The sequence below is a fragment of the Melospiza melodia genome, chromosome 20, assembly GCF_035770615.1.
Source record: "Melospiza melodia melodia isolate bMelMel2 chromosome 20, bMelMel2.pri, whole genome shotgun sequence".
Lineage (NCBI taxonomy): Eukaryota > Metazoa > Chordata > Aves > Passeriformes > Passerellidae > Melospiza > Melospiza melodia.
Window position 1 is genome coordinate 15,323,839 of NC_086213.1, and position 24,188 is coordinate 15,348,026.

General features: G+C 41.0%; 3 long non-coding RNA genes across 5 annotated transcripts in view; all 3 read left to right on the top strand.

The window, feature by feature from the left end:
* The first annotated feature begins 5,578 nt into the window (after window positions 1-5,578).
* LOC134427446 (uncharacterized) lies at window positions 5,579-10,450 on the top strand. Of its 3 annotated transcripts, none has more exons than XR_010030168.1 (7): window positions 5,579-6,142; window positions 6,586-6,672; window positions 6,761-6,824; window positions 7,515-7,590; window positions 7,709-8,018; window positions 8,359-8,476; window positions 9,629-10,450. It is a non-coding gene; the product is annotated as an uncharacterized LOC134427446 (long non-coding RNA). The 3 variants fall into 3 exon arrangements; XR_010030166.1 differs by lacking the exon at window positions 6,586-6,672 and adding an exon at window positions 7,117-7,195 and having other exon boundaries at window positions 5,580-6,142; window positions 9,629-10,449; XR_010030167.1 differs by lacking the exon at window positions 6,586-6,672 and having other exon boundaries at window positions 5,582-6,142; window positions 9,629-10,448.
* An 8,627-nt stretch (window positions 10,451-19,077) lies between these two features.
* LOC134427448 (uncharacterized) overlaps window positions 19,078-24,188 on the top strand; it is a 50,669-nt gene continuing 45,558 nt past the window's right edge. The window contains exon 1 of the long non-coding RNA XR_010030177.1: window positions 19,078-19,641. This is a non-coding gene — a long non-coding RNA (uncharacterized LOC134427448). The remainder of the gene's footprint in view (window positions 19,642-24,188) is intronic.
* Window positions 20,154-23,938, top strand: LOC134427449 (uncharacterized). Its single transcript, XR_010030180.1, has 7 exons — window positions 20,154-20,171; window positions 20,260-20,323; window positions 20,616-20,694; window positions 21,014-21,089; window positions 21,208-21,517; window positions 21,858-21,975; window positions 23,128-23,938. It is a non-coding gene; the product is annotated as an uncharacterized LOC134427449 (long non-coding RNA).

The window sequence follows — 24,188 nt, forward strand, 5'->3', positions numbered from 1 at the left end:
ACTGCTGTAAAGCACGACTGTCGTAAAAGGCGACGCCGCAGCGCTGTGCCTGCAGTGCGCCTGTGCAGACGGCAGGGATCGCTGTGCCTGCAGTGTGCCGGTGCACACGGCAGGGGGCGCTGTATAAAGTATAAAATATCAACTATCTATAAGAAGGAATAAAAGCTCTATATCATGTGCAGCATTAGAAAATTTCAGGCTCCCAGGGAATAAATCGTTTTCTTTAAATCATTTTCGTTTTGGAGTTTTTTTTACTCCCAGGTAGCCTGAAAATTACTACTGCTGCTTTTTTATTCTAAAGCTAGAAAGGAAAACCAAGATTAGAAATGCAGGGAAAGAAAGAAAGAAAAAGAAAAAGAGAAAATAAGGAAAGGAAATGAAAGGAAGAAAGAAGGAAGGACAGGAAGGAAGGAAGGAAGACAGACAAAAAACCCAAAAACCAGGAGGGCAAGGGGAAACCTACGGAAAAAAAAAAAAAAAACCAAAAAAAAAAAAAACAAACCCACATAAAAAAAAAAAACCTCGAGATGGGTGAGAAACCTCCCTCCCTGAAAAATCTAAGATGAGCAAGAAAAATCCCAGAAATACCACAGAAATAAAAACAGGAATAAAACAAAATAAAGACAAAAAAAAAAAGAAAAAAAACCCCGAAAAACAAGAACAAGATGGGCAAGAAAAAAACGCAGAAGAAAACCCCAAGATGGGCATGAAAAAGCCCAGAATAAACCCCCAAGATGGGCGAGAAAAATCCCAGAAAAAAAAATAAACCAGAAAAAAACGTAAGAAAGGCAGAGAAAAAAAAAAAAAAAAACCAAAACAAAACAGAAAAGTACCCAAGATGGGCAAGAAAAATCCCTGAGAACAGACCAGAGAAAAACCCCAAAATGGGCAAGAAATAAAATCAGAACTAAAAACCAAGATGGGGAAGAAAAAATCCAGAAAAGAAAAAAAAAGAAGGCCAAGAAAATCCAAGGAAAAAAAACCAAAAAACAAAACACCTGAAAAAAAAAACCCCAAGGGGGGCAAGGAAAAACAGGAAAAACTAAAAAAACCCAACAAGATGGGCAAGAAGAAACGAAGAAAAAACCCCAAGAAGTGCCAGAAAAAAATCAAGGAAAAAGGGAGTAAAAGCCCCAAGAAACAAGGCAAGAAAGAGAGGCAATAAAGGTCACAAAAACTCAAGACAAAAAAACCCAAAAACAAGGCATGCCAGAAAAAGGTACGAAAATGGTTCTGCCAGGTGCGATCAAGGTGAGCGGGTTCAGTTTCAGGTCCAGGAGATGAACAAGTGTCAGATTAGCTTGGGGCACTGCTGTGCAATGCAGCTGTGACAGGATTCATGTTTAAATATAGTTTAAATAGATTGGGGATTGGTTGGCTTTTATTGGGGTATAGGCTGGAGATTTAATAAAAAATATAAAACTAGAAATCCAAATATATCATAAATATATGTCGATATCAATAAATATTTAATACATATAAATATAAGTAAAAGAAATCTATTGTGTCAAAAGAATATATCTATTATTATATAAAAAGGTATTCTCTCCAATATATATAATATCTATAAATAAAACAAATGAAAATTACAAATATAGATGTGAACAAAATTATGACAAACAAAATTATTTTTAAAATTTTAAATGTGTTTTAAAGAAAGGGGTGTCTTTGCTTTTTATTTCGTTAGAGGCAGGGGTTTTATTTTAAATAATATAAGTACTATAGAAATGTAAATCGACATACAGAAATATATAATAAATATATAGAGATATAAAGATATAATACCAAATGATGAATAGAAATAGAAACCTATGTAAGTAACATGAAGAGATGCAATATATAATATAATTTTTATTATACAGTAATACAAATTCTAAATATACATGCGACTATAAATATGAAAAATATATGATGGGGGCTCGGAGCACCCCAGGTGTGAGCTGTAATGATGATGGGGGCTCGGAGCAGCCCAGGTGTGAGTGTGAGGATGATGGGGGCTCGGAGCAGCCCAGGTGTGAGTGTGAGGATGATGGGGGCTCGGAGCAGCCCAGGTGTGAGTGTGAGGATGATCGGGGCTCGGAGCAGCCCAGGTGTGAGCTGTTAGGATGATGGGGGCTCGGAGCAGCCCAGGTGTGAGTGTGAGGATGATGAGGGGCCGGCTCCTGCCGGGGCGAGGCTGTTTTAGGGGGAGGCTTTGCCTCAGCTCCCTTTTGCATGGAGCTGCTGAGTGGAGGGGTTTATGGGGCGCTCCCGGCGCTGTCTCATGGAAGGACTGCGGGAGCTTCCCACAGGGTCGGGGGCACCACCTGGATCCGCGCTTGGGTACGTGGAGCATCGCTTAAAGAGGCGCCGAGGGACGAATCTTTGTGCCGGGGAGCAGCAGCCGAACAGGTGAGCCCGTGTGGGTTCGGAGCGGGGAATTTTCTCCTTCCCCTTTCCAATTTCATCTTGCCAGTCCCTCCCCGGTTCCCCAGGAACACAAATGGAGCTTATGAAGACAAAAGGGATTAAGGAGAAGGAAGCAGCTCCTCTTCTTTTATTGTCTGCATTTGACCTGAGGGGATCCCTCTTGACTTGTGGTTTTAAGGGTGTTGATTGCAGGAAAAGCTGCCTTTTCCAGGCTGTTAGGGGTATCCCGGGAGTTCTATTCTAAGGGGAATGGGAAAAGTATTCTTGTGGTATTATGGGTTTGATTTGAAGGCAGCCACCCCATTTGCACCACCCTCGGGTTTAAATGGCGGGGGCAGCCCTGGTGTCCCTCCTTTTCAAGGGTTTGAATGGAGGTCGAAATCGCCCTTTCCCATCAGTCGAAGGCTTTCATTTGGGGAGCGCCCCTACTTTTCTGCTCTCCTAGGAGGTGAAATTGGAGGGGAGAACACATTTCTTTGCCCTTGTTGAAGTGAGGTGCGCCCCGTCTGCGGTTTCGGGGTTGGCTTGCGGGAAGCCGCAGCTCCGGCAGCGTTTGCAGGGCTGCAATGGGGCTGTGCCGCTGCATTGGAGGGCGCTGCCCGTGCCCGCGGCCCGGCCCGGAACGTTCCCGCTCGGGAGCGCTGCTGGCACGGCCCGGGCAGCTGCCGGGGCGCACGGGGGATTCGGCGCGGCCGGGCCGGCCGAGGGCGGCAGTGGCGGAGCCGCGCCGGTGCGAGCCGTGCGGAGCCGAGTGGAGCCGGGCCGGGCCGGCCAAGGGCGGCAGAGGCGGCGCGGGCGCTGCCGCGCCGGCCCGGGCGGTGCCGGCCGCTCCGTCCGCTCCGGGCGCGGGGCTCGGGCGCCGCCGGTAGCCCCGCGCCCGGTGCCGGCCCCGCCGGGCAGGGGCAGCGGGCGGGGCTCCCCGGGGCGGCGCCGGCCCCGCGTGCCGGAGCAGCCGCCGCAGGAGCCGCTTTCCTGCCGGGAGCCGCGCTCCGTCCGGGGCCGGCAGCGAGCGCGGGGTTCGGCCGCTCCAAGTTCGGCGGTGCCGTGGCTCGGAGGCGCTTTGGAGGCGTTGATGGCATCGCTGGGTTCGGTTTGCAGCGGGTGTCCGCTAAGGGATACGGTGTTCTTCCTGAGTGGGCACGGTTCTCGGTGCCGGTAGGGATGATAATGGTTTGTTTTGGATTGAGTTTTGTAGTCGGATATATATTTTTTTGCCGGGGTATTATGTTTAGAAGGGCGCGCAATGTTTTTTACGGGTCGTAGCGCGAAGCAGCGGTTCGCATTTTAATTCTGTTGCGGTGGCTTTTATTAGCGTGAGTGTATAGTGTTTGTTTTGGGCGGCTTGGGGTAGCGTCGTGTCGTTCATAGCAGCGGGTTTTTAATCTCGATAATTGCATGTGTGTTTATCGTCTTCCAGGGCTTTTATTTGTTTGGTTTGTTTGATTGTAGTGTATGTTTTATGGTTACGGGTAATTTGGGGGACATTGTTTATGGTTACGTTTGTCTTTAGTCTTTGTGTTTGTTTCTAGGTGGTATTTTTATTTTGATAGCTTGAGGCACTATGGGTTTATTCAGTTGGGAATAAGTTTTTTGTTTCAGATTTCAGTTTATCTGTGTTTTTTGGTATTATTCTTGTTGTTGCTTTCTTTATTTTCTTTTTTTGATTGTTGTTGTTGTTGTCTTTTAATGTATTTGCGTATTGTTTATCATGGTTTATTTTGGGAACGTGGGTTTTTATATGGTGGGTTTTTAAAGTATTTATTTATTTGAGTAGTCAATTTCTTAGTTTTTAGTGGTTGAGATGTTTTTCCATTTTGTTAATTAGTTCAGGTTTTAAAGTTATTTTTACAGAGGATTGTTTATTCTTTGAGTTAGTGTAGAGGTAGAATTTTGTTGTTTTTTATTTTTTTTAGTAACGTCGTTCAGGGTGAGTGGCACTGTCTTGAGTTTAGTAGATTGGATTGACTTTTTTTTAGTACTTTTTGTAATTTGCTGTGTGTGTTTCTATAGGATTTTCTTTTATTTTGGTTCCATTTTTCTGTCGTGATGAGAATTGTTATTGAAAAGAGTGTTCTTTGTTTTTTTGCTGACACTTGTTTGGCTGTTGGAGGTATCTTGATGTTTTTGGAAGATATTGGTGGGAATTTGATGCTGTTTGTTCTGTCATTTCATTTAGGAATTGGATTTTAAATATGCAATTATGACTCTAACTATATTGAAACAAAAGAAATAGATGTGTAGCAATGGGAATGGGCCAATTTTATTTTTATATATTCGGTCAATTTTTAAAATTTAACATGTAACATGAGTCATTATATGTTACAATAAGTTATTCTAATTTTAATAGAGTATTGTGTATGTTTATAGATATATGAATAGAGAATATAAATGTAAATACAACCCAAACAAAAATACAAATATATAAATGTATTGCAACTATATGCAGATATATAAAAAATTAATAATAAATTGTAAATGTAAAATAACATAAATTGATACAATATATAGTACAAGTAATACTGTGTATATTTTTTTAAAATAATATAGGAAATGGATATAAAATAGATATAAATATGGATGTGATCTATCTATCTATATATATCTATCATTTGTTGTATATTATGATATATATAAATATAAAAAAAAAAATAGGTAGTTTAAAATAATGGATGGTTTTGTTTTTTCTTTGCCCAAGCAGGGGTTTTAGTGTAAAAATTACAAATACAAATAATATAAAGGTAGAAATATAAGTATAGAAATATATCATAAACACATTAAAGATTTATATAAAAATTAGAAATATAAGGAAAAATAAGTTGTAGCAGTAGATATGGTAAATAATAAAAAAAAAATTCCCGTATATTTTTGAATAAGGTGCATATTAAATATAGTTATTAATATAATGCATCAATATAAACTATAAATATATGTAAAATATAACTATCTATAAGAAGGAATAAAAGCTCTGTGTCACGTGCAGCAGTAGAAAATTTCAGGCTCCCAGGGAATAAATAGTTTTCTTTAAATCATTTTCGTTTTGCAGATTTTTTTTTTTTACTCTCGGGTAGCCTGAAAGTTTCTACTGCTGCTTTTTTATTCTAAAGGTGGAAAGGTAAACCAAGATTAGAAATACAAGAAAGGGGAAAGGAAAGGAAAGGGAAAAGGAAAAGGAAAAGGGAAGGGAAGTGGTGAAAAACAGAGTGAAAAAAGTAAAAAGAGTTGGAGGGAAAAAGAGAGGGCATTGGGGAGGAGCGGTGCTGCCTCAGGTCCTTCCCCGCCGTGGGGCGAAGGAGCCGTTTGATGCCCGGGAGGGAGTGCAGGTCCCGGTGGCTCCCGGGGGACGGAGCGGTGGCTGTCAGCCCGAGACTCCAACTCCCGGCAGGCCGTGCTGCCGGCGCGGCGTGTGACGCAACGGCTATCGCGGCACATGAGTGGCTGTCAGCCCGAGACTCCAACTCCCGGCAGGCCCTGCTGCTGGCGCGGCGTGTGACGCAACGGGCGACGCGGCCCGGCATTTTTCTCTAAATCGGCAGTAAATACAGCTGAGTAAAATTAGCTTGGTTTTCTTCCTTCTTTTGTAACGGAACTGTTTTTATTAAAAATCCTATTTGAATATGTGGAAAAAGTGGGGATGTCCTGTAATATATCGTCGCTTTTCTTGTTTACATGGTGCTCAGAAAGCATGCGTCCCTTAGAGTCCCACGGAAAGGTTCTCAGTGCGATCTCTATCAAGGTATGTATTTACAAATAAGTGATCCCTTTAGATATTTGCCGGTGTACCTTTTCCTGTAATTCAGAGCTTGCGTTCTGTGGGTTTTATGATAAACCTGTAAAACATGTAAAAATGGTTTTGCAAGTCTTAAACCTTGAAGGTAGCAATAAGTGGATTTAGAGCCTGTTCTTGACCAGACAAAGGGAAAAAGTGTGACTTTGATGCTGAACTTGTCATTTTTCATTTGACTTGTCTTGAATGATTTAGGAATAGAGAGAACTAGAAAAAGAGAGAAATAGAATCGATTATTGAGCAGTCCTCAAATGCTCACCATAATTCAGTGTAGAGCCAAAGGGAAGGGTGATGGAACAGAGCTCTGTGCTTTGCAAGGAAATAAATTTAAACCTGACCTCCTCACAGAGTCTCACTAACTTCTTTTGTTTTAAAATACAAAATACGATTAGGAAGTGTTGGAAGTTAGTGTTTTGGGAAAGAAACGGCAGTTCCACAGAACATTCCATTTCACAGAGGCTCTGGGAACGATTCATGTTGTAAGTGCTGTCACTGCAATCAGTTGGTGGTTCAGCCTTGAAACGTGCACTTGGCCTTCTATAAAGCACTGTTTTGTTTGCCTTTCAGTGCTATGAGTCTTGATAAGTTGGAGAAGAGCCCAAGAGAAATTTTTCATCCCTTGATATAAAAGGTAGGAAGTGACTTTTTTTGGTTTGGTTCTTTTTCTTTATTATTTTCTGGAAATAAAAGTAATTAAGTATAGGTACTACTGGTTTGTTTCTTCCAGTAGCAGGTGATAACAATAGCAGTAGTACTAGTAAAAATAACAATAGAAATAATAATAACAGTAATGTAATACTACGTAAACTGTCTTTATCCATTGAACTGGCCATTTCAAATCAAAACTTCTAAACACAAATCAAACCATCATCCTTGTAGAATCTTTCACAGCAGCGGGCTAAAGATCCTGGTTTTGTTGACAGGATTTATTGGTTCTGGAAGAACAAGAGGGAAGTACAAGCCTAACTACTTCTAGCTCACAGGCCCGTCCAGTGAACCCAGGTTTGTGTTTTGGTGGGCTTGTGATGACTTTGAAATCAATTGCTCATTCCAGTAAAAAAAATTCATGTTTTTTTGAACGTGACAGCAGAAATAACTTTAGGCACCAACTGAATAATAATAGATCACCAGTTTAAGTTAAAAATTCATGCTATACTATCAAAATTTAAAGGTAAATTATTATGTATTAGGTGATGGTATAAAGTGTATGTTCTAATGTGTAATGCAAAGATACATACGTACCTGAAAGTGCTTAGAGGAAACAAATTTTTATGTCTGCTGTTTGATTTTTTACCATACGATATTTGGCTTTATTTCCCAGGGATCGGTGAATTTTAACTTTGGAGTCCACTATGCTAAGGATGCTCAGCTTACAGGTGATGAAATGTTCAGTAATGGTGAGTTTTTCACCTTCTCTTTAATTGCTATGCTGATCTGAATAAGAAAAAAAAACAAAAGCAAGAGAAAAAAAAGGATGGTTTATTATTTTTTACGCTGTTATGTTTGTTTCCTCAGTATTTGCTGCAGCTCTGCTTACCCAAGCTTTGGGTTCCTTCTGTCCCACTGGGAGTTGCCCAGTTTGGTTGCATCTGGTGAAATTCACCCTGAGACCTTACAGAACTAGCTCCAACTACGTGAGAGCCATTTGCAGTTCTCTCCAGACACCTGGAGAATGGGTGACGTTTCTGAGGATCCGGCGAGCGTGCTTCTATCAAAACTCAGTCTGTGAAATTCCTGGGGAAAACCCTTCTGTGTCCTGAAGGGTTCAAACTCTGGCGAGGATCCCGTTATCAGGTGCTCACCTGGATGGTTCCAGCTGCCAAAGGTAACACTTGTACTCTTGCCCTGTAGTTTACATCTATTGTATTTTTGTTATTTTGCAAGATTTTTTGTCTTTGCAAAATACTGTGCATTTCACTCTTTGGAACCTCTCAGATGGTTCTTTGGTGCAGCACCACCCCATGGGACACTTGGCTGCTGTCCTGAAGGGGTTGGTGGCTGGAATTGTGAATCCTGGAGAGTTTATGAGGCTTCTGTCCCCAGGGAGGTATCATGCTTTGTTTACTCTTGTTCTGTTGGTTAGGCGCTGCTTCTCGTTGCAAGTACGAATTTCAAACTGCCCTGTTCTTTTTTTAACTGTTTTCCTGGTTCTCTCCGCCCGGCAGGGAAAGACTCTCGTATCCTTGTCGTCGGGCTCGGTGCTGTCCAAGAAGATACGGGGACTAAAAAAATCATAAGAAGCAAAATATGACTGCAGGGAAAAGAAGCTGGAGAGAACAGAAGGTGATGTTGTTATCCTTACCCTGTATTAGAAACATCCGCTGTGCTTTGATGCTGGCAGCTGCCAGGGGCTTGTTAGCTCTTTGTAGGCAGGTGTAGGTGTTCACTTGTAGGTTTTATCTCTGGACAAGTCAATTCAAACTTTGCTAAGCTGATATTTGCAGATTACTCTCTAGCACAGTCCAGCATGACATTTTTGAATGTTGTAAAAATACCATGTTACTTGGAAATTGCTAATGAAGAGAAGCTTTAGGGGAAAATAAGATTTCAGGGTTGGAAGATGTGAGAAGAATTTTGTGGGGACGTTAGACTGAAGTAAAGCACACTTGAAGCTGGACTGGCACGCTGGCAGGTCCCCTATTAAACAGTAGTGCTGAGATTAGCCTGGGGGTTGCCCATTGTTTCTGTAGAAATCAATGTTTCCTGGTCTTCAGAGGTAAGCTGCTTTGAAAAGCTGGAAGGTGCAGCGCGCTGACAATCCCCGTGCTTTGGAATAAAAGTAGATTTCAGAAGGGTCCTAAGCTTTTGTCTTTTCCTAGAAGTCGATGTAATCCTGTCGAGGAGTTTTTAATTCTCTGTTGCCATGTCATCCATCAGAGCCCTGTTGTACTAATCTTATACAAGTACAAAACAAAAAATCAGACCCTGTCCCAAGCACTTAGAGGCCAGAACACGATTTCCTCGGGCTGCCATTTGTGTGCCATCGGTACTCACCACGAATTGAGCCCTCTGGCTCTGACAGAGCCCCTGGATGCTGACGGAAGGGGGCTGGTCACAGACCCTGGAGGTGCCTGTCCCACAGGGAGGGAGAGGACGAGGCAGTGTGGCCTGCAGGGAGGGTGTCATCCCCAGAGAGCAGCCGGTGACTCCATGCCTGCCCGGGGCTGCGGGTGCACCCTCGGGGTGGACGCCTGCCCTCAGGTTTCCCTCTGGGCACCCGGGGAGGGAACCAGGTCCATCCGTGTGGCAGCTGCAGGGCCTGCAGGCTCTGGGCCCTGGAGCCGAGTGAGCCTGAGCTGCTGCATGCTTGCTGTGAGCTTTGGGGTGAGCGTGCATCACTGCAGGCCTGGGATGGATTGAAATGCGCTGAGGAAAGCGGAGGGAGGGAGGGAGGGAGGGAAATGCTCTGTTAACATGTGCCAATTCTTCTGTCAGACTCATCACGGCGGGACAGCGTGAAGACTGAAAGTGTAAGAAGATGTGGAGGGAAAGAGAGAATCTGACAGGAGCAGCGAACGCACGAGTGCACGAATTTTGCTTTTTGCTTGGATGTAAACTCAGGAGTTGAAAGGAATTTGGGAGTGAGAAGGGACATTTCAGAAGGAGAAGAAGAAAAAGAAGTTGTTGCTACAGTCCTGGCAAAAGCTTTTGTTCTAGCTAATAAAAGAAGTTAGTTTAAAAAACAAAAAGGAAAAAATGTAGTGTTTTTTTTTTCCTTCACTATGATATTCATTGGTGGTATATGGTGTGTTGTTTTATTTCTTGGTATTATTAACTCTGTGTAAATTGTTTTTTGAGTGAAGCTGACTTTCTGGATGGGTTGGTTTGTATTTGAGGCAGGATTAATTTCAGTAGGGTTCTTTCATAGATTTCTGATGGGTATTACTGGGATTTTGGTTTTGTTTACTGTATGTATGAACCTAGAGCTTTGGTAGGGCCAGCTGGGCTGCTGGAGTTTTGGGTGTGAATTTATTAGATGGCTTTTGTTAGATGCAGTTTTTAATTTTTGAAATGTTTTTCAATGTAGTGGTTTTAAGGTGGTTTTTAAGAATTCATTGTATTGCTTTATCTTGTTTGTAGTTGGTGTATGATAAGGGATGTGGTGTGAGTTCTTGAACATTATGGTTTTGGTGTTCCTAAGTTCTGATTTCTTTGTGGTTCAATATTTTTTTTTATTTTTATTTTTTGGGACAGGGGCATTTATATGGTGGGTTTTTATAGGCAATATGTTTTTTAATTTAGGTAGTGATATTTTTTAATATTTTAATAGTTTAGGTTTTTTATTTTCATGGTTTTAATTATTTTTTTAATTTTTTGAAATAACTTTTATAGATTACATGTTATTATTTGTGCATTAACATAAAGGTAGAGCTTTGGGGACTTTTTTTAGTAATGTTTAGGGTCAGTTGTGCAGTTTTGAGTCTAGTGCGTTGGTTTGATTTAATTTTTAATGGGTGTTTGTTTTTATTAGCAGTTGTGTCATTTTCAAGGTGTGTTTGAGTTTTTTGGGGTTTTTGAGATACTGGTTTAGGAGGAAGTTTATGATGAGCATGTGCGGAGGTTTTGGGCTACTTTATAGTGGGATTTAAAATTTATTTACAGTTAGGTTTATTTGAGTTTTTATTAGGGTTCAGTGACGTTGTGGGATATTTGTTCCGTTAGTAACAGAAATAGGTTTTGTTTTGCTGTGCTGCGATGGGATGGGCGTGTGCTGCGTGCCGGTGCTGACAAAGGTACAGTATTGTTGTGGCTCTGGTGCGTCGGGTTAATGAACTGACATGGTTTAATGTAGAGATGAAAATAGAAATAAATATACATTTAAAAATAAATATAAAATTAGAGTGGTAAACATAAATATAGATAACAGATACATACATAAAACTATAATATATGGTATATAATTGTAACATGTTATCATATAGATAAATGATAGTCTATTTTATATATATATACACAAAGATATATAAATATAGATTGTAAATATAAAAATATTTAAATAGAGTTAAAGTAAATTGGGCAGTTTTATTAGGGTATAGGCTGGGGTTTTTAAATGATAGCAATAAAATATAAATTCAGATATACAAATATATATAGAAATACAAATATCTATACATATTTAATTTAAACAAATATAAGTAAGAAAATATGTATAATACAGAAAATATATTTCTATGATTATATTAGAAGGTATTCCCTCTAATATAGATAAAATCTATGCATAAAATAAATAAAAATATCCATATAAATATCATTATAATTTTGAAAAATAAATTTACTTCGTAAATTTTAAATCTGGTTCAAATAAAGGGGTGTCCTTGGTTTTTATTTGGTTAGAGGCAGGAGTTTTATTTTAAATAATATAAGCAATATAGAAATGTGGATCTTAAGATAGAAATATATAATAAATATATAAAGAGAAATTGCTAAACTATGAATATAAATTTAAATATAAATATATGTAAGTAATATGAGGAGTTGTGGCATGGAATATAAATAACATTAAATGGCAATATAAATTATAAATGGGAATATAAATATAAAAATATGTAAATATCGTTTAAAAGAAATGGAATGTTTTGGCTTTTATTTAAGTAGAGGCAGGGTTTTTAATTTGAATATTATACGTGTTCCAGAAGTAAAAATCTTGACGCAGAAATATTTAATCCATATAAAAATATGAATAAAAAAATATAAAAAATATAAATACCTACTCGCATCGGATGTAATATAGAATATAAATTTATTTATAAATTGACATTGGTAAAGATAAATATATAAGTAAGCAATATACATTAATATACATTATAAATACAAATATGAATATAACAATTGAACATTAGGATAAAATCTATTTAAATATTTTTTAAAAGAAAGGGTTCGGTTTTTTTTTATTGTTGTGTTAGAGGCAGGGTTTTTATTTTAAATAGTATGAATGTAGATATTGTTATATATTTCTAAATATTGAGATATACAATCAAGATATAAATATATATATAAACACAAAATATAAATAAATACAAATAATAGGAAGTGATGTAATGAAGAATACAAATAACAGTATACATAAGTATACATTTTAAATGTAAATGTGAATATGAACCTGAAAAATAGAATTTTATAAAATATTTAAGTACAGTTTGGAAGAAAGGGGTTCTTTTTGGCTTTAATGTGGATGGAGGCAAAGGTTTTATTTTAAATAATCCAAGTGTTACCGAAGTAAAAATCGTAACAGAAATGTATACTTACTATGTGAAAATATTTATAAAAATATACAAATAAATTTAAGTTTTAGGGATATATGCAATATGGAATAGAAATGTATTTATAAAAAGAAATGTATAAATGGACAGTGTACATCAATATACATTGTAAATAGAAATGTGAATATTAATATGAAAAAATATTTTTAAAAATATTTAAATATTTTTTTTAATAATTTTTTTGTGTTGTGTTGTGTTTTGTTTTGTCTTTTATCCTATTAGATTAGAGGCAGACGGTTTTTTTCCCTCTTCCCGGTTGTTTTGGGGCATTTATTTCAGAGCAGTTTTCGGCGGGGGTCGCCCCTGTTCTTTTTTGCCGCCTTCGCTGCCGCAGCCCCGAGGCGCGCTGCGCCCCCGGCTGGGGCGGGCGGCAGTGCTGCCGCCTTGTGGGCAGAGCGCGGTACTGCAGCCGTGCAGCTAGAGGCGGCCAGCTTGGGAGTGGCGCGTGGGCGATGTCGCGGAGTTTTGTTTGACCTTCTCAGCATGGCGGCGAAAAGGGCGGGGAAGTGGAGGACCGTGTGGGTGTTTAACTGCACTGCCTGCGCGGAATACCGACGTCATGGCGGCCCCGACGGATTTTTCTGTGGCGTTTCATGTGTACCCGAGACATGCTGTGGGCTCAGGGGCTCCGCGGGCGGGCGTATTTTGGCGGGTTTGTGAGAGGCATCTGGGTAAACGCCTCGCTGTGCCGGGGTCCTCTCACGTCCGCTTTCCCGCCCTGAGGGAGCCGAGCCGGGCCGAATAGTTCCGAAGAGCCGAAGAGTCGAGTGTGGCCGGAAAGAGCCGAGTTTCCCCGAAGAGCCGAGTGTGGCCGGAAAGAGCCGAGTTTCCCCGAAGAGCCGAGTGTGGCCGGAAAAAGCCGAGTTTCCCCGAAGAGCCGAGTGCGGCCGAAAACAGCCGTGTTTCACCGAAGAGCCGAGTGTGGCCGAAAACAGCCGAGTTGAGCCGAAGAGCCCAGTGCGGCCGAAAACAGCCGAGTTTACACCAAGAGCCGATGATAGCCGACTGGAACCGATAGCCGAGTGTAGCCGACTTGAGCCGCATTTAGACAATGTGCCGAATACGACCGAGTTTAGCCGAAGAGCCGAACTGAAACGAGTTTAGACCAAGAGCCGAACCACGCCGAATTCAGCCGAGTTTCATTAAACAGAACCGAACGACGCCGCAGCGCTCTGCATGCAGTGCGCCTGTGCAGACGGCAGGGATCGCTGTGCCTGCAGAGCGCCGGTGCACACGGCAGGGGGCGCTGTATAAAGTATAAAATATCAACTATCTATAAAAAGGAATAAAAGCTCTATGTCATGTGCAGCAGTAGAAAATTTCAGGCTCCCAGGGAATAAATCGTTTTCTTTAAATCATTTTCGTTTTGGAGGTTTTTTTACTCCCAGGTAGCCTGAAAGTTACTACTGCTGCTTTTTTATTCTAAAGCTAGAAAGGAAAACCAAGATTAGAAATGCAGGGAAAGAAAGAAAGAAAAAGAAAAAAAGAAAATAAGGAAAGGAAATGAAAGGAAGAAAGAAGGAAGGACAGGAAGGAAGGAAGGAAGACAGACAAAAAACCCAAAAACCAGGAGGGCAAGGGGAAACCTACGGAAAAAAAAAAAAAAAACCAAAAAAAAAAAAAACAAACCCACATAAAAAAAAAAAACCTCGAGATGGGTGAGAAACCTCCCTCCCTGAAAAATCTAAGATGAGCAAGAAAAATCCCAGAAATACCACAGAAATAAAAACAGGAATAAAACAAAATAAAGACAAAAAAAAAAAGAAAAAAAACCCCGAAAAACAAGAACAAGATGGGCAAGAAAAAAACGCAGAAGAAAACCCCAAGATGGGCATGAAAAAGCCCAGAATAAACCCCCAAGATGGGCGAGAAAAATCCCAGAAAAAAAAATAAACCAGAAAAAAACGTAAGAAAGGCAGAGAAAAAAAAAAAAAAAAACCAAAACAAAACAGAAAAGTACCCAAGATGGGCAAGAAAAATCCCTGAGAACAGACCAGAGAAAAACCCCAAAATGGGCAAGAAATAAAATCAGAACTAAAAACCAAGATGGGGAAGAAAAAATCCAGAAAAGAAAAAAAAAGAAGGCCAAGAAAATCCAAGGAAAAAAAACCAAAAAACAAAACACCTGAAAAAAAAAACCCCAAGGGGGGCAAGGAAAAACAGGAAAAACTAAAAAAACCCAACAAGATGGGCAAGAAGAAACGAAGAAAAAACCCCAAGAAGTGCCAGAAAAAAATCAAGGAAAAAGGGAGTAAAAGCCCCAAGAAACAAGGCAAGAAAGAGAGGCAATAAAGGCCACAAAAACTCAAGACAAAAGAAAACAAAACCAAGACATGCCAGAAAAAGGTACGAAAATGGTTCTGCCAGGTGCGATCAAGGTGAGCGGGTTCAGATTCAGGTCCAGGAGATGAACAAGTGTCAGATTAGCTTGGGGCACTGCTGTGCAATGCAGCCGTGACAGGATTCATGTTTAAATATAGTTTAAATAGATTGGGGATTGGTTGGCTTTTATTGGGGTATAGGCTGGAGATTTCATAAAAAATATAAAACTAGAAATGCAAATATATCATATATATGTCGATATCAATAAATATTTAATACATATAAATATAAGTAAAAGAAATCTATTGTGTCAAAAGAATATATCTATTATTATATAAAAAGGTATTCTCTCCAATATATATAATATCTATAAATATAACAAATGAAAATTACAAATATAGATGTGAACAAAATTATGACAAACAAAATTATTTTTAAAATTTTAAATGTGTTTTAAAGAAAGGGGTGTCTTTGCTTTTTATTTCGTTAGAGGCAGGGGTTTTATTTTAAATAATATAAGTACTATAGAAATGTAAATCGACATACAGAAATATATAATAAATATATAGAGATATAAAGATATAATACCAAACTATGAATAGAAATAGAAATCTATGCAAGTAACATGAAGAGATGCAATATATAATATAATTTTTATTATAGAGTAATATAAATTCTAAATATAAATGCGAATATAAATATGAAAAATATATGATTGGGGCTCGGAGCAGCCCAGGTGTCAGCTGTAATGATGATGGGGGCTCGGAGCAGCCCAGGTGTGAGTGTGAGGATGATGGGGGCTCGGAGCAGCCCAGGTGTGAGTGTGAGGATGATGGGGGCTCGGAGCAGCCCAGGTGTGAGTGTGAGGATGATGAGGGGCCGGCTCCTGCCGGGGCGAGGCTGTTTTAGGGGGAGGCTTTGCCTCAGCTCCCTTTTGCATGGAGCTGCTGAGTGGAGGGGTTTATGGGGCACTCCCGGCGCTGTCTCATGGAAGGACTGCGAGAGCTTCCCACAGGGTCGGGGGCACCACCTGGATCCGCGCTTGGGTACGTGGAGCATCGCTTAAAGGAGGCGCCGAGGGACGAATCTTTGTGCCGGGGAGCAGCAGCCGAACAGGTGAGCCCGTGTGGGTTCGGAGCGGGGAATTTTCTCCTTCCCCTTTGCAATTTCATCTTGCCAGTCCCTCCCCGGTTCCCCAGGAACACAAATGGAGCTTATGAAGACAAAAGGGATTAAGGAGAAGGAAGCAGCTCCTCTTCTTTTATTGTCTGCGTTTGACCTGAGGGGATCCCTCTTGACTTGTGGTTTTAAAGGTGTTGATTGCAGGAAAAGCTGCCTTTTGCAGGCTGTTAGGGGTATCCCGGGGGTTCTATTCTAAGGGGAATGGGAAAAGTATTCTTGTGGTATTATGGGTTTGATTTGAAGGCAGCCACCCCATTTGCACCACCCTCGGGTTTAAATGGCGGGGGCAGCCCTGGTGTCCCTCCTTTTCAAGGGTTTGAATGGAGGTCGAAATCGCCCTTTCCCATCAGTCGAAGGCTTTCATTTGGGGAGCGCCCCTACTTTTCTGCTCTCCTAGGGGGTGAAATTTTAGGGGAGAACACATTTCTTTGCCCTTGTTGAAGTGAGGTGCGCCCCGTCTGCGGTTTCGGGGTTGGTTGCGGGAAGCCGCAGCTCCGGCAGCGTTTGCAGGGCTGCAATGGGGCTGTGCCGCTGCATTGGAGGGCGCTGCCCGTGCCCGCGGCCCGGCCCGGAACGTTCCCGCTCGGGAGCGCTGCTGGCACGGCCCGGGCAGCTGCCGGGGCGCACGGGGGATTCGGCGCGGCCGGGCCGGCCGAGGGCGGCAGTGGCGGAGCCGCGCCGGTGCGAGCCGTGCGGAGCCGAGCGGAGCCGGGCCGGGCCGGCCAAGGGCGGCAGAGGCGGCGCGGGCGCTGCCGCGCCGGCCCGGGCGGTGCCGGCCGCTCCGTCCGCTCCGGGCGCGGGGCTCGGGCGCCGCCGGTAGCCCCGCGCCCGGTGCCGGCCCCGCCGGGCAGGGGCAGCGGGCGGGGCTCCCCGGGGCGGCGCCGGCCCCGCGTGCCGGAGCAGCCGCCGCAGGAGCCGCTTTCCTGCCGGGAGCCGCGCTCCGTCCGGGGCCGGCAGCGAGCGCGGGGTTCGGCCGCTCCAAGTTCGGCGGTGCCGTGGCTCGGAGGCGCTTTGGAGGCGTTGATGGCATCGCTGGGTTCGGTTTGCAGCGGGTGTCCGCTAAGGGATACGGTGTTCTTCCTGAGTGGGCACGGTTCTCGGTGCCGGTAGGGATGATAATGGTTTGTTTTGGATTGAGTTTTGTAGTCGGATATATATTTTTTTGCCGGGGTATTATGTTTAGAAGGGCGCGCAATGTTTTTTACGGGTCGTAGCGCGAAGCAGCGGTTCGCATTTTAATTCTGTTGCGGTGGCTTTTATTAGCGTGAGTGTATAGTGTTTGTTTTGGGCGGCTTGGGGTAGCGTCGTGTCGTTCATAGCAGCGGGTTTTTAATCTCGATAATTGCATGTGTGTTTATCGTCTTCCAGGGCTTTTATTTGTTTGGTTTGTTTGATTGTAGTGTATGTTTTATGGTTACGGGTAATTTGGGGGACATTGTTTATGGTTACGTTTGTCTTTAGTCTTTGTGTTTGTTTCTAGGTGGTATTTTTATTTTGATAGCTTGAGGCACTATGGGTTTATTCAGTTGGGAATAAGTTTTTTGTTTCAGATTTCAGTTTATCTGTGTTTTTTGGTATTATTCTTGTTGTTGCTTTCTTTATTTTCTTTTTTTGATTGTTGTTGTTGTTGTCTTTTAATGTATTTGCGTATTGTTTATCATGGTTTATTTTGGGAACGTGGGTTTTTATATGGTGGGTTTTTAAAGTATTTATTTATTTGAGTAGTCAATTTCTTAGTTTTTAGTGGTTGAGATGTTTTTCCATTTTGTTAATTAGTTCAGGTTTTAAAGTTATTTTTACAGAGGATTGTTTATTCTTTGAGTTAGTGTAGAGGTAGAATTTTGTTGTTTTTTATTTTTTTTAGTAACGTCGTTCAGGGTGAGTGGCACTGTCTTGAGTTTAGTAGATTGGATTGACTTTTTTTTAGTACTTTTTGTAATTTGCTGTGTGTGTTTCTATAGGATTTTCTTTTATTTTGGTTCCATTTTTCTGTCGTGATGAGAATTGTTATTGAAAAGAGTGTTCTTTGTTTTTTTGCTGACACTTGTTTGGCTGTTGGAGGTATCTTGATGTTTTTGGAAGATATTGGTGGGAATTTGATGCTGTTTGTTCTGTCATTTCATTTAGGAATTGGATTTTAAATATGCAATTATGACTCTAACTATATTGAAACAAAAGAAATAGATGTGTAGCAATGGGAATGGGCCAATTTTATTTTTATATATTCGGTCAATTTTTAAAATTTAACATGTAACATGAGTCATTATATGTTACAATAAGTTATTCTAATTTTAATAGAGTATTGTGTATGTTTATAGATATATGAATAGAGAATATAAATGTAAATACAACCCAAACAAAAATACAAATATATAAATGTATTGCAACTATATGCAGATATATAAAAAATTAATAATAAATTGTAAATGTAAAATAACATAAATTGATACAATATATAGTACAAGTAATACTGTGTATATTTTTTTAAAATAATATAGGAAATGGATATAAAATAGATATAAATATGGATGTGATCTATCTATCTATATATATCTATCATTTGTTGTATATTATGATATATATAAATATAAAAAAAAAAATAGGTAGTTTAAAATAATGGATGGTTTTGTTTTTTCTTTGCCCAAGCAGGGGTTTTAGTGTAAAAATTACAAATACAAATAATATAAAGGTAGAAATATAAGTATAGAAATATATCATAAACACATTAAAGATTTATATAAAAATTAGAAATATAAGGAAAAATAAGTTGTAGCAGTAGATATGGTAAATAATAAAAAAAAAATTCCCGTATATTTTTGAATAAGGTGCATATTAAATATAGTTATTAATATAATGCATCAATATAAACTATAAATATATGTAAAATATAACTATCTATAAGAAGGAATAAAAGCTCTGTGTCACGTGCAGCAGTAGAAAATTTCAGGCTCCCAGGGAATAAATAGTTTTCTTTAAATCATTTTCGTTTTGCAGATTTTTTTTTTTTACTCTCGGGTAGCCTGAAAGTTTCTACTGCTGCTTTTTTATTCTAAAGGTGGAAAGGTAAACCAAGATTAGAAATACAAGAAAGGGGAAAGGAAAGGAAAGGGAAAAGGAAAAGGAAAAGGGAAGGGAAGTGGTGAAAAACAGAGTGAAAAAAGTAAAAAGAGTTGGAGGGAAAAAGAGAGGGCATTGGGGAGGAGCGGTGCTGCCTCAGGTCCTTCCCCGCCGTGGGGCGAAGGAGCCGTTTGATGCCCGGGAGGGAGTGCAGGTCCCGGTGGCTCCCGGGGGACGGAGCGGTGGCTGTCAGCCCGAGACTCCAACTCCCGGCAGGCCGTGCTGCCGGCGCGGCGTGTGACGCAACGGCTATCGCGGCACATGAGTGGCTGTCAGCCCGAGACTCCAACTCCCGGCAGGCCCTGCTGCTGGCGCGGCGTGTGACGCAACGGGCGACGCGGCCCGGCATTTTTCTCTAAATCGGCAGTAAATACAGCTGAGTAAAATTAGCTTGGTTTTCTTCCTTCTTTTGTAACGGAACTGTTTTTATTAAAAATCCTATTTGAATATGTGGAAAAAGTGGGGATGTCCTGTAATATATCGTCGCTTTTCTTGTTTACATGGTGCTCAGAAAGCATGCGTCCCTTAGAGTCCCACGGAAAGGTTCTCAGTGCGATCTCTATCAAGGTATGTATTTACAAATAAGTGATCCCTTTAGATATTTGCCGGTGTACCTTTTCCTGTAATTCAGAGCTTGCGTTCTGTGGGTTTTATGATAAACCTGTAAAACATGTAAAAATGGTTTTGCAAGTCTTAAACCTTGAAGGTAGCAATAAGTGGATTTAGAGCCTGTTCTTGACCAGACAAAGGGAAAAAGTGTGACTTTGATGCTGAACTTGTCATTTTTCATTTGACTTGTCTTGAATGATTTAGGAATAGAGAGAACTAGAAAAAGAGAGAAATAGAATCGATTATTGAGCAGTCCTCAAATGCTCACCATAATTCAGTGTAGAGCCAAAGGGAAGGGTGATGGAACAGAGCTCTGTGCTTTGCAAGGAAATAAATTTAAACCTGACCTCCTCACAGAGTCTCACTAACTTCTTTTGTTTTAAAATACAAAATACGATTAGGAAGTGTTGGAAGTTAGTGTTTTGGGAAAGAAACGGCAGTTCCACAGAACATTCCATTTCACAGAGGCTCTGGGAACGATTCATGTTGTAAGTGCTGTCACTGCAATCAGTTGGTGGTTCAGCCTTGAAACGTGCACTTGGCCTTCTATAAAGCACTGTTTTGTTTGCCTTTCAGTGCTATGAGTCTTGATAAGTTGGAGAAGAGCCCAAGAGAAATTTTTCATCCCTTGATATAAAAGGTAGGAAGTGACTTTTTTTGGTTTGGTTCTTTTTCTTTATTATTTTCTGGAAATAAAAGTAATTAAGTATAGGTACTACTGGTTTGTTTCTTCCAGTAGCAGGTGATAACAATAGCAGTAGTACTAGTAAAAATAACAATAGAAATAATAATAACAGTAATGTAATACTACGTAAACTGTCTTTATCCATTGAACTGGCCATTTCAAATCAAAACTTCTAAACACAAATCAAACCATCATCCTTGTAGAATCTTTCACAGCAGCGGGCTAAAGATCCTGGTTTTGTTGACAGGATTTATTGGTTCTGGAAGAACAAGAGGGAAGTACAAGCCTAACTACTTCTAGCTCACAGGCCCGTCCAGTGAACCCAGGTTTGTGTTTTGGTGGGCTTGTGATGACTTTGAAATCAATTGCTCATTCCAGTAAAAAAAATTCATGTTTTTTTGAACGTGACAGCAGAAATAACTTTAGGCACCAACTGAATAATAATAGATCACCAGTTTAAGTTAAAAATTCATGCTATACTATCAAAATTTAAAGGTAAATTATTATGTATTAGGTGATGGTATAAAGTGTATGTTCTAATGTGTAATGCAAAGATACATACGTACCTGAAAGTGCTTAGAGGAAACAAATTTTTATGTCTGCTGTTTGATTTTTTACCATACGATATTTGGCTTTATTTCCCAGGGATCGGTGAATTTTAACTTTGGAGTCCACTATGCTAAGGATGCTCAGCTTACAGGTGATGAAATGTTCAGTAATGGTGAGTTTTTCACCTTCTCTTTAATTGCTATGCTGATCTGAATAAGAAAAAAAAACAAAAGCAAGAGAAAAAAAAGGATGGTTTATTATTTTTTACGCTGTTATGTTTGTTTCCTCAGTATTTGCTGCAGCTCTGCTTACCCAAGCTTTGGGTTCCTTCTGTCCCACTGGGAGTTGCCCAGTTTGGTTGCATCTGGTGAAATTCACCCTGAGACCTTACAGAACTAGCTCCAACTACGTGAGAGCCATTTGCAGTTCTCTCCAGACACCTGGAGAATGGGTGACGTTTCTGAGGATCCGGCGAGCGTGCTTCTATCAAAACTCAGTCTGTGAAATTCCTGGGGAAAACCCTTCTGTGTCCTGAAGGGTTCAAACTCTGGCGAGGATCCCGTTATCAGGTGCTCACCTGGATGGTTCCAGCTGCCAAAGGTAACACTTGTACTCTTGCCCTGTAGTTTACATCTATTGTATTTTTGTTATTTTGCAAGATTTTTTGTCTTTGCAAAATACTGTGCATTTCACTCTTTGGAACCTCTCAGATGGTTCTTTGGTGCAGCACCACCCCATGGGACACTTGGCTGCTGTCCTGAAGGGGTTGGTGGCTGGAATTGTGAATCCTGGAGAGTTTATGAGGCTTCTGTCCCCAGGGAGGTATCATGCTTTGTTTACTCTTGTTCTGTTGGTTAGGCGCTGCTTCTCGTTGCAAGTACGAATTTCAAACTGCCCTGTTCTTTTTTTAACTGTTTTCCTGGTTCTCTCCGCCCGGCAGGGAAAGACTCTCGTATCCTTGTCGTCGGGCTCGGTGCTGTCCAAGAAGATACGGGGACTAAAAAAATCATAAGAAGCAAAATATGACTGCAGGGAAAAGAAGCTGGAGAGAACAGAAGGTGATGTTGTTATCCTTACCCTGTATTAGAAACATCCGCTGTGCTTTGATGCTGGCAGCTGCCAGGGGCTTGTTAGCTCTTTGTAGGCAGGTGTAGGTGTTCACTTGTAGGTTTTATCTCTGGACAAGTCAATTCAAACTTTGCTAAGCTGATATTTGCAGATTACTCTCTAGCACAGTCCAGCATGACATTTTTGAATGTTGTAAAAATACCATGTTACTTGGAAATTGCTAATGAAGAGAAGCTTTAGGGGAAAATAAGATTTCAGGGTTGGAAGATGTGAGAAGAATTTTGTGGGGACGTTAGACTGAAGTAAAGCACACTTGAAGCTGGACTGGCACGCTGGCAGGTCCCCTATTAAACAGTAGTGCTGAGATTAGCCTGGGGGTTGCCCATTGTTTCTGTAGAAATCAATGTTTCCTGGTCTTCAGAGGTAAGCTGCTTTGAAAAGCTGGAAGGTGCAGCGCGCTGACAATCCCCGTGCTTTGGAATAAAAGTAGATTTCAGAAGGGTCCTAAGCTTTTGTCTTTTCCTAGAAGTCGATGTAATCCTGTCGAGGAGTTTTTAATTCTCTGTTGCCATGTCATCCATCAGAGCCCTGTTGTACTAATCTTATACAAGTACAAAACAAAAAATCAGACCCTGTCCCAAGCACTTAGAGGCCAGAACACGATTTCCTCGGGCTGCCATTTGTGTGCCATCGGTACTCACCACGAATTGAGCCCTCTGGCTCTGACAGAGCCCCTGGATGCTGACGGAAGGGGGCTGGTCACAGACCCTGGAGGTGCCTGTCCCACAGGGAGGGAGAGGACGAGGCAGTGTGGCCTGCAGGGAGGGTGTCATCCCCAGAGAGCAGCCGGTGACTCCATGCCTGCCCGGGGCTGCGGGTGCACCCTCGGGGTGGACGCCTGCCCTCAGGTTTCCCTCTGGGCACCCGGGGAGGGAACCAGGTCCATCCGTGTGGCAGCTGCAGGGCCTGCAGGCTCTGGGCCCTGGAGCCGAGTGAGCCTGAGCTGCTGCATGCTTGCTGTGAGCTTTGGGGTGAGCGTGCATCACTGCAGGCCTGGGATGGATTGAAATGCGCTGAGGAAAGCGGAGGGAGGGAGGGAGGGAGGGAAATGCTCTGTTAACATGTGCCAATTCTTCTGTCAGACTCATCACGGCGGGACAGCGTGAAGACTGAAAGTGTAAGAAGATGTGGAGGGAAAGAGAGAATCTGACAGGAGCAGCGAACGCACGAGTGCACGAATTTTGCTTTTTGCTTGGATGTAAACTCAGGAGTTGAAAGGAATTTGGGAGTGAGAAGGGACATTTCAGAAGGAGAAGAAGAAAAAGAAGTTGTTGCTACAGTCCTGGCAAAAGCTTTTGTTCTAGCTAATAAAAGAAGTTAGTTTAAAAAACAAAAAGGAAAAAATGTAGTGTTTTTTTTTTCCTTCACTATGATATTCATTGGTGGTATATGGTGTGTTGTTTTATTTCTTGGTATTATTAACTCTGTGTAAATTGTTTTTTGAGTGAAGCTGACTTTCTGGATGGGTTGGTTTGTATTTGAGGCAGGATTAATTTCAGTAGGGTTCTTTCATAGATTTCTGATGGGTATTACTGGGATTTTGGTTTTGTTTACTGTATGTATGAACCTAGAGCTTTGGTAGGGCCAGCTGGGCTGCTGGAGTTTTGGGTGTGAATTTATTAGATGGCTTTTGTTAGATGCAGTTTTTAATTTTTGAAATGTTTTTCAATGTAGTGGTTTTAAGGTGGTTTTTAAGAATTCATTGTATTGCTTTATCTTGTTTGTAGTTGGTGTATGATAAGGGATGTGGTGTGAGTTCTTGAACATTATGGTTTTGGTGTTCCTAAGTTCTGATTTCTTTGTGGTTCAATATTTTTTTTTATTTTTATTTTTTGGGACAGGGGCATTTATATGGTGGGTTTTTATAGGCAATATGTTTTTTAATTTAGGTAGTGATATTTTTTAATATTTTAATAGTTTAGGTTTTTTATTTTCATGGTTTTAATTATTTTTTTAATTTTTTGAAATAACTTTTATAGATTACATGTTATTATTTGTGCATTAACATAAAGGTAGAGCTTTGGGGACTTTTTTTAGTAATGTTTAGGGTCAGTTGTGCAGTTTTGAGTCTAGTGCGTTGGTTTGATTTAATTTTTAATGGGTGTTTGTTTTTATTAGCAGTTGTGTCATTTTCAAGGTGTGT